This window comes from Octodon degus, unplaced genomic scaffold (assembly GCF_000260255.1).
Source record: "Octodon degus isolate 3935 unplaced genomic scaffold, OctDeg1.0 scaffold00082, whole genome shotgun sequence".
NCBI lineage: Eukaryota > Metazoa > Chordata > Mammalia > Rodentia > Octodontidae > Octodon > Octodon degus.
This window is the reverse complement of record NW_004524658.1, coordinates 2758038-2768005: the sequence shown is the minus strand read 5'-3', so window position 1 is coordinate 2768005 and position 9968 is coordinate 2758038. Positions and strand designations below refer to the sequence as shown.

General features: G+C 39.2%; 1 protein-coding gene across 1 annotated transcript in view; it reads left to right on the top strand.

Annotated features, from left to right (window-relative positions):
- The window catches only part of Zeb2 (zinc finger E-box binding homeobox 2), a 134306-nt gene extending 133201 nt beyond the window's left edge, over window positions 1–1105 (top strand). The window contains exon 10 of the mRNA XM_004636640.2: window positions 1–1105. This exon is cut by the window's left edge and continues 4391 nt beyond it. The gene's annotated coding sequence lies outside the window, so the exon portion shown is untranslated.
- Window positions 1106–9968: the final 8863 nt, after the last annotated feature.

Below are 9968 nucleotides of genomic sequence, written 5' to 3'. Positions count from 1 at the left end.
TTGAGTATGTGCTCCCATGTACATGTAAAAACATTCAAACAAACACACTCCACAGATTTATTTGATTGTGCAATGGGGCAATTATTCAAATAAACATACTCAATGCAATTATTTGAATCTCACATTGCATGTTCATCAATCATTGCACTAAAAATTGAGGGGGAAAAACACCAAAGAATTACATGGGAAAAAATATATGTGAAAACAGCATTATTATAGATTTTATAGGGTAGCTAAAGTTCTGGCTCCCTTCTTAACTGTAACTCAACTATTATGTATTCAAATGACATTTGTTTCTAATTATTAATTAGTTCACTCACTTTATCATTGTGTCAGAATGACCACAACATTCAGATTCCTACATTAGCAAACTTTACAAACTTTTACTAGATAAGGATGTGAAATCTCTATATTTCAGAAGCAGACTAGTTCTTTCCAGATACCTCAGATCAAGGGGATGCTGGTCAAATTATAATGGCTTAAATATACACCTGTGAATCGCAAATCTTTTATACGTGCAACAAAACATTCCTACTTTTGAATATATTAAAACTACAGGTGGCTCATCTGATCATTTTATATATTAATGAATATTACAGCATATATGTGAACACATCACAAATCGTATTGGTGAACCAAGAGGCTATATATGCCTCTCTTAAGTATGTACTGACACAACCTAATATACTAAAATGGGAAGGGGCTTTTAGTCACTGAAATATGCATTGTGTAACAAAGATAAAGAAAATACATGGCTTGTGCCCATCATTAAAAACAGATTCAGACTGAAGGCTTAGCTTTGGTTTTTATTCAATTAAATTGTTAAACTGTGCACAGTGAATTTTTTTTAGAACTTGAGACATTTGTGATGTTGGCTGTTTAAATCTTTGTTACCTTCGCTGTGAAATGAAATTGTACATATTTAGTAAATCATGCAGACAAAACAAACTTTTTAGACAATATTTTTATTGAAGAGTTTTCTTTTCCTGTATCCATGTTAAAAAAAAAGACCTCCTTTCCCAAAATAAAATGTCAATACTAAATTTAAAGAAGTATAAAGGAATGATTGCTTCCTTTAGAGAAAAATATTTAAATAAACATGGAGATAATTGGCAACATGTTCTTTTTTGGGCTAGTAGGCCGTGTCCAATTTTTTGGGTCTGATGTTTTAGAGGGCCTCTGTTTCAGGGTTGAAGATGATATAATAATCTCTGAATTAAAGAAATGCTACTAAGTAAAGAAAATAAATCCCCCAGTCTTCATTTGTATATGAAATATGGAATTAAAGAAATGACATTGATAGGATGCGGAATATGCCACAAGCTAAAACTTTCTCTATAAAAGTCACTTACCACCTAAATCTAGTATGACATGTTCAAATGCTCCAAAATGTGAAAGTGGAAAATGAACATCACTGTTCCCATTTGGCTTTGAGAAGACTATGACAAAGATTTTAATAATTTTAGTCAAAGAAAATGATGACTAAAAAATACATGAAGATTAAAGCAGTGACAAATGATCTTTTAAGTATTCTAATTGATCTTTCTCATTCATAGCTTTGGTTCCACACAAATTGCAAATCCTGATGATCCTGAGTTGTAAGTGTACCCAGTCAGCTTTCTTTCACTCCACAGAATGAATATGCCTGTTACATTTGGAACAAAGGATAAGCCCCCAAAATGTTAAAAATAGACTACTGCCCTGGCATGAAATTTAGTATTGGCAAGCACAGAACTCAGACAGAACTGATCTAACATAAGGAAATATTCAGAGAAAGATTCATGCATTATGATCCTGTTCTGACCATTTTCAGAGCTGTCAAAAGGAAGTGAAGTGTGTGTGTGTGTGTGTGTGTGTGTGTGTGTGTAATAAATTTATGTATGCATTTATGTAGCTTATGTTAAAAGGAACAATACTCAAAGATGGAAAAAGTCTAAATAGGATGTTTTTGAGACATTTTCTATTTTGTTACCTTACCTTAAATTAAAAACAATCAGAACACTGACACTAAAAAAGAAAGTCCTGAAGATAACTTCACAAAATTTGTGACATAACTTATAAGGTATGCAAACAATAGAAAAAATATTAAATTAGTTTTATGTGCTTTACAGGAAACTTAGATTTTAGTTTTTGACCTTATCTCAAACAAGAAAATAATTACTTTCATCTATTCATAAAACAGTCTTATTATAGTGCAAATAATTACAGCTATAGCCTATTCTACTTTTTTTCAGGAAATGACACATACAGACATCAAATTACATAAAAATATGGATGAATAAAAGAATATAAATTTAAAATTAAAATTTAGCATCCCTATGCTCACAAAAACATTGTGATGTATTTAGTGGCCACAAGCAACCTAGACCTTGATCTTACACCTCCTCTGAATCACACCACTTCCAATACAAACATTTCCCAACCCTGGTGCATAAATCAAGAGAGAACACCACCTAGTGAACAACCTCAACCACTTCCTGCCATCCTGAAACATTCCGTGGAGGTCTACCACTTCATTACTGCACATGCTTAGAAAATGTGAGCTCATAGATTTCCAGTTGAAAGTACATCTAAGCAAAGAGGGTGGGAAGAGATAAAAACCATCTTGCTCAACTTGTCTCAACCCATAAAATCCCATGACTGGAATGTTGTAGTTTAAGAATAATCAACCTAACATCTAACTAGACACTTTTCTGCAATATAAAGTGTTTACATATTATCAAAGGCTATTCCATGAAAAGGGACATTTCACTCACTTTGAAATAATTAGTGATAGAAATTGAACATGCTGGCACAAGCCTACAGTGCCAGCTATTCAGGAGGCTGAGGCAGGATGATTGCCACAGACTAGGCAATTTAGTGAGAACTTCAGTCACATTTAAAAAAAAATTAAGAGTGGGAATGTAGATTAGTGGTATAACAGTTGCCTAGAGTGTGAAAGCACTGAGTTCACTTCCTAGCACCATGAGAACCGCTTAATAAGTTCTACCTCGATTTTGAAAATGAAAAATTAGAATAATGACTTGCACAAATATTTCTTCAGGAATTTTCATAATGCTTTGAGTTTGATGTCACCTACAAATCAGCCTATGTCAGAAACTCCTTTATGGCTTGATTCAATTATAACACACGCTGTATACATTAAATTGTCAAAAAATCTTTCTCATTCTGCAATAAAACTTTCCTATAAGTTGAGTAGGAAAAATCCCTTTAAATTTGTACACTTGCAAAGAAAAGAAATTAAATCTATCATCTAAATGATACAGATGAAGAAAGTTAGGTCTATCTATATGTCCTTGAGAAGATAGTCATTGTTTGGTTTTGCCACACGATGATCTACAAAGCAATTAGGCACAGACTGTCAGAATCCCAGCCTTGTGAAAAGCTGTTCTGTACTCTTGCCTATGTAACAAAGCGAAACATTCCTTCAAATGTCTGTGGAAACATCAAAAGGCATGAGTTGGCTTCACTACTTCCTGCAAGAAGTTCATTCTGTTCTCTAAGAACGCTTCACGCAAGAATGGAATGAAAATAATCTACTTTGGAAACCTGTGTTACTCTAACATGATACATCATCTGAGGGCTATTAACCAATTTCTTGTCTCCTTTAAGAGCCAGAGACATTCTTAAATTTGAGGAATATCTTAAAAACTTAACTGCTATTAATACATTTTCCCCAGTTTTCTCAAAAGATCTTGACAATTTTCACATCTCCTGAGGAGCTACAGTTCTAGTATAGGTTCTCCAACAACATTTGTTAGCCCAAGTCTACTTCCCAAGCCCTCAGTACCATTCTTTCCTTAGCCATGACTTTTCTTCTATATAGGGAATGACAAAGACATGACTGGAGACGGCAGCAAGTATACACAGTGACTGGAACAGCAGGAGATTCATTAGTCTCCCATGGGAGTATTGGGATATGTGCAGAAAGACTATAGAAGGTTAGAGTGGAAATGTTAGACACCCTCTCGTCCAAAGTCTTAGACCTTGGAGCCCTGGAGTTGAGAAGAAATAAAATGCCACATCAGACAGAAATGGAACCAGAAGTCATGTCTCCCCTTACAGCACAATTGTTTTTATTGCTTCACTTAATGTTCACATTATTTCCATGACATTTGTATTCTATTACTTTTAGTTATCCTGAAAACAATACTAGTAATGGTTAGACATTAATAATAGTTTGGTTTATTGGGGCCCTACCATGAATACAGGACGATACTAAAGACTGTGATAAAGGTGAACCAGATAGCATTACTGACCTTAGATTTCCCATAATCTGGCAGAGGAACATACACAAATAAGTATAATAATGAGTTCCAGGTACTTTGGGGACTGTACCTATGCATACATAAGTCACAAGCATACACCTTCTATATCAAGGAGCTTCTTCTAATTAAACACAAAGTAACACCATTCCCTCAATAATATTTCTATAGATGAATCCTGTGACATGGAACAGAGGCACTGTGGTAAATAGACAATATTTCCAACTTTAGGGATGTATACTGTAGTAGAGAAGATGGGGAAAAAATGATCCTTGTAGGCAGGGCTATTGTTTGAAAGTAAGCAAAACTGATAGGTTAGAGAGTGAGGTAGAAGTGAGGGGCAGGCGATTTCATCTGGGGAAGGAAGGTGATCAGGAAAGGCCTGTGTGAAATAGTGGCAGTTCAGTTGCACTTAAAGGATGAGAAGCGAACCATAGGAAGATTTAGAGTGAGTGGTCCAGGGAAAGGGACCTGCAGTGAGAATGGGTCTGCTTTTTCACAAATAAAAAGAAGCTCTTCTGCTATAGTCAGGATATGTAAGGAAAAAGTTTTAATACATGATACGTAATTTATAGGATTATTTTATATTATTCACCCAGAATCAAATGCAAAAGTTCAGGAGACCTAACCATACACAAGAGGCCCAAAGAATCCAGCTGAGGGCCTGGATCCCACAGCAGTGTCCTGCATGAGTCCAGCTGGACACCCAGAATCCATAATGGTGTTTCCAGGACTCCAACTAGAGGCCTAGAGCCCACGACAATGTCCCATGCAAGTCTGTTTCACATGTCTGCTCTGGGAAGGCCCAAAGATCAGTGGCAGAAGCTAGAAAGTCTGCACCAGCAGGGCGAAGGTTCTGCGCCTGCAGACTGGGGGATCTGTGCTGCAGCCTGGGAGCCACACTCAAGGTAAGGACCAGAGCTGCCCCAAGTGTAGTTGCTGCCATCCTCAGTGATGTCCTCCAATGATGAGATGAGCTGGTAGAGAATTCAGAGAATTTTATTTTATTTTTTTTTAATATTTATTTATTTTTATTTATTACATTTATTTATTGTGTGTGTGTGTGGCCAGCTCAGCCCACCAGGGGGTTGTGGTGCCGGGGGATCGAACCGAGGTCCCTGTGCTTTGCCAAGCTTGTTTCAAGTAGGTGCTTTAGACCACTGAGCCATCTCTCCAGCCCTCAGAGAATTTTAAAGAGCAAGTTTTCTTAGGGAGCTTTGGTCCCATGCTATGTTTTTATAGGTGAGAAGACTGAGTTTATTAATCTTGGAATTTCACACCATTGGAAGTCTGAATTGGTGGGTTATTATTCTTACAAATCTATTTCTGGCCTACTCTTAATTTTCTCCCCTGTAAACAGATAGGAACTTAACATTCAGTAGTCCTTTGATTTGCGAATGAATGAAACTTCATTCCTCAGACTTTGTAAGACCACCTGCCTGCTGTCTGGTCACAGGCAGATCTGTCAGACTGGAAAGCAGAAATTGTTTGGCCCAAAGAAAGTTTGTATTTTGGAAACTAAAGCACTAGATACAGCAAACAGGATGCTGCTGCCTTGCATTACCAAGGAAGAACCTTCCCCAATCAGCATGTTCCAGCACAATCCCCACTGTTGCCAGTTTGCTTGAAACAGCTGTGCTAGAATCAGGCATGAGCAAGGGCCTCAGCCATTTCCCCTTCCTCTGAACTTCTAAAAAATACGCAAACTCACAGAACGGTGAGAGAAGCCAATAAGAAGTAAGGAACATGCAGCAGGTGGTACCATCTGTGCCCGGCTAATTCCAGCCAAAACAATCTGCTCCCTAGAGCTCCCAGTTGTGGAGAAGGGAAGAGAATCTGACAGCGGCGGAGCCCAGGGAGGAGGTGGAGGGCGGCAAGTGCTGAGGCTATTATTCTGACTTTCAGTCAGTTGGAGGAAGTAGATTATTGATGCCAGTGAACTGTTAGTTCTCTCCTTTTCTCTTTACAACCACTGTGGGAGATTCTTCCAAAGTCCCGCTAAGCTGGCAAGTAGATCCCACACCTGTGAGACAGACATGCAGGCATCACTGTAGTCTGTCACCACTGAGGTGGGAGGGACAGGCATTCCCCAGCAAGACTGGCAAGCACAGCCCACCCCAAAGGGAAAAGCAAGAGGGGAGAGAGATTGTTTACTTTATTCTATTTTCCTAGCAATCAAATTCCCTCCCTCTCACATGTTCATTCTTTGAAAATTATCCATGGCTTAAAATGGGTTTCTATGCCTCATGCTTTATCCCCAGGTTGACATTTTCTGAAACAAAACTCTTTCACTTGATGGACTTCCTTGTGAGAAGCCAATCTCTTCCGACACACTTACAATCATGGAATGAACAAATGCAACCAATTCAAAGAGAGATCAAATTGTCTGCTACCATGGCTTTCCCTTCAGAGAGTCACACAGAAACAGGGTCTGTTCTTTGCACAGATGGAGGAGGACGTGAGGATCCAAGGGGCCCAGAAAGCCCTGTTTACTGAAAAAGAAAGTCTTACCCATTGCACCTTTTCCACTGCATCCTATGGGATAAAGCAGTTTCCAGATAGTGGCTGGTGTATGCAAATCCCTGGGAGGGATGGCATTTGTCCCTTGTCACTTTAACACCTTTCTCACATTAATTTTTTTTTTTTTTTTTTTTTTTTTTTTTTTTGGTATTTTAAGACAGGGTTTCCAGGGTCTACAGGGATTGGACTTGTAGTGATCCTCCTGTTTACAGACTCCCCAGTGCTGAGATTACGCGCCACCACACCTAGTCTCATTCACCATCTAAGTGCACCCAGGGGCCGGGACCAGCACGGCAGACCTCAGGATTGAACTCCCGGCCCTGCATCTGCCCAAGCAGTCACTTTAATCCCCTGAGCTGTTTGGCTGGCCCTTTCTTCCTTATAATTTACCAATGCTATAGCTGAGAGTTGGTCTGAGAGAGTGGAACATAGGCAAGTATACATCTATTGGATGAAGAGAACTGAAGGGCTGAGTTTCAGCAGCTTCTCCAGAAAAATGGATCCTCCTAGGGAACTAAGGAGGTGGAAGTAGTCTGCAATAAAAAGCAAGAAGAGGTGCAAGAACAAATGGGAAAGAAAGGTGAAGGTGCCTACTCCACCCTTTTTGAGTTGGACTGTGTCTTCCCTCAAAAGATATTTTGAAGTGACTGTTTATGAAAAAGTGTACTTCACAGATAAGATTAGAGCATTTGGTTGGGATAATCCACTATGACAGGTATCCTGGGCTGAAGAAGGAAGTTTGCAAACAGTCCCACACAGGGAGGGGCTCTATGAAGACAGAGACAGAGACTCAAGGGAGGCATGTACAAAGCAGGGAATGGCAATCACTGTCATAGGTCAGCAGATGCTAGGACAGAGGCAATGGAACACATTTTCCTTTAAGGAAGTGCAAAGGATCTATCACTGCCAACACCTCAATTTTGGACTGTGTGTCTCCAAAATCATTGCTGAATAAATCTGTGGTGTTTTCAGTTACCCAGTTGATGGTACTTTTGCTACAGTAGCTCTGGAAAACTGGTACATCCTCAGAACTCTCATGCCCAAGCTCTGAGCATTCCTTCCCTCTGGGCTGGTCAAAAACTCAAAATCAGTTTCTGACCTAAGCATTCTCTTGATACCTGGGCTTTTCCAGATAAAGCAAATAGCAGAAGAAATATCTCATTAGGTTTTGAGATGAATGTCATCAGGAAATAGACAAACTGCCTACTCTTTTTCCCAAGTGTCTTCTATAAGGTAATCTTTTTAATTAAGATAATTAAATTCTTGTTTCAAAGGGCACTGAAGTATGAGCATTATCATCTGATTTGCTATAAAGAGTACTTTCCTGTCTTCCATCCCACACGGTGTCCATTAACAAGAGAAGCATCAAGTGAGTCAGATATTATGGTTACAGGTTTTGTGGTTCCTGCACTGAGAAGAGGAAAACAAGAAAAGAAAACACAAGTTGAACAGTGTCAGAGAGCAGGCCAAGATAACAGGAGAACCAGAAAAGAAAGGAAAAAGCTGTTGTGTGGGAACCAAAACCTTGCTTCAGGTAGGAAATGGCAGCGACATTTTTAAATTAAGAGACTTTTTTTTTTCCAACTTAATGAAGCAATAGAAATGAGATATGCCTCTTCCCTGGATTCATTACTTTGGTATGACCTTAACCTTTTCTAGCTCCAAACCTCCTGTGAAATTGGCTAATAATTCCTGTAATGTGCTTAGGTAACTGAGATTTGGGGATGATTTGGGGAGTTTTGTGAGTGAGGCAAGACAGCAGATTCCACTGGTGTGTGCTGTGATATATCGCCTTGGTAGCCAGTGGCCTAGAGCTGGGAACTGGTGAGACCAGGTCCTGGATGTGCTCTCTGTTCAGCCCCTGGATGTGCTCTCTGTTCAGCCCCAGTACTCCATGCTTGCCTCTAACCCCACCCTCATGAGTGGGACAGAAGAGGAGCTGGTGGGAAAGCAAGGGGATAGTTCGCTGCATGTCTCTCCTCTTTCCTAGAAAAACAAAACTCAACTCTATGTCTTTCTCACAGAAGCCTCGCATGCCATCCTTTATGGTTTCTTTTCCCCCTAGAAGATGGTATATCATCTTGAAAGCCTAGTTTAATGTACTTTTCCTCTAAGCTTTGTGGTATTTTTATATGCCATTAGTCAGTTATTGCATGTTTCTAGCAATAACAGTCCCACCTAATGTATTTAATTTGTTTTGAAAATCATAGCACATCTTTACACATAGAAGAGACAGCTTTTAATTCCATTGATGACTTCCTCCTTAAAAATACTCTTTTAACTCCCTAACCACATTCTTCTAGTTTTCCTTCTACCCACTGACCAAGATTAGCTTTTTCACTCAGACCTTAAACTACAGCATTTCCCAGGGCCCCTCGAGGCTCTCTGGTCTTCTCATTCCCATCGCTGTGCTTCGGGGATGTTTTCAACACCCACAGCTTCAATTCCTGCTTATGTTCCAAGACTCAGAACCCAAGACCCAAGTCAGATTTCTGTCTGGCACAAGGCTGCCCATTCAAACAAATTCTGGATATCCAAGGCATCTCAAATGATATGTCCAAAATGAACATGGCTCTATCTCCAGCTCTCTCACCCTACAAACAAAATAAATAAATAAAATAAAGGATCTGTGTCACCTGGTCTGTCAGAGTCATCTTGCTAGGTCTCTAAATGGGTTACCAGGTCTTATGAGTGACTCCCCCATTATCTACTCTTCTGTCCCTCTTTCTCCAGTGCTATTGTCTCTTCCTTATGTCAGTTGTGCATCAAATTCAAACAATTGCCCTAGAAGCCCTTGGCTGCTCACACTGGCTTCTGTCTTACCCAGGGTGCTGCCCGGTTCTCACACAGGTTCTAAGCTCTGAAGGTACTGATTGATGTTGGAGGGGAGGCTAAGGGATTAATGGATATAGCCTTTTATGTTCTTTAATGATAAATGTTGGTACTCTTCATATATGTATTACTTTAACATTATTTCATCACAATCTTAACTCTTCTGTGGTCATATTTCCTCTAACAGAAAATGTGCTAGAGAGAAATATCTTGCCTCTTTCCCTTCATATCATCCCTTTAACAATTCTGGTGATTTATCACTTTCCAACACATCTCATATATCTACAATGGTCAAAAATTGTTCTTTTTTGCTGTCATATCTGTCCTTTCCTACCTGCACTTCCTAAACCT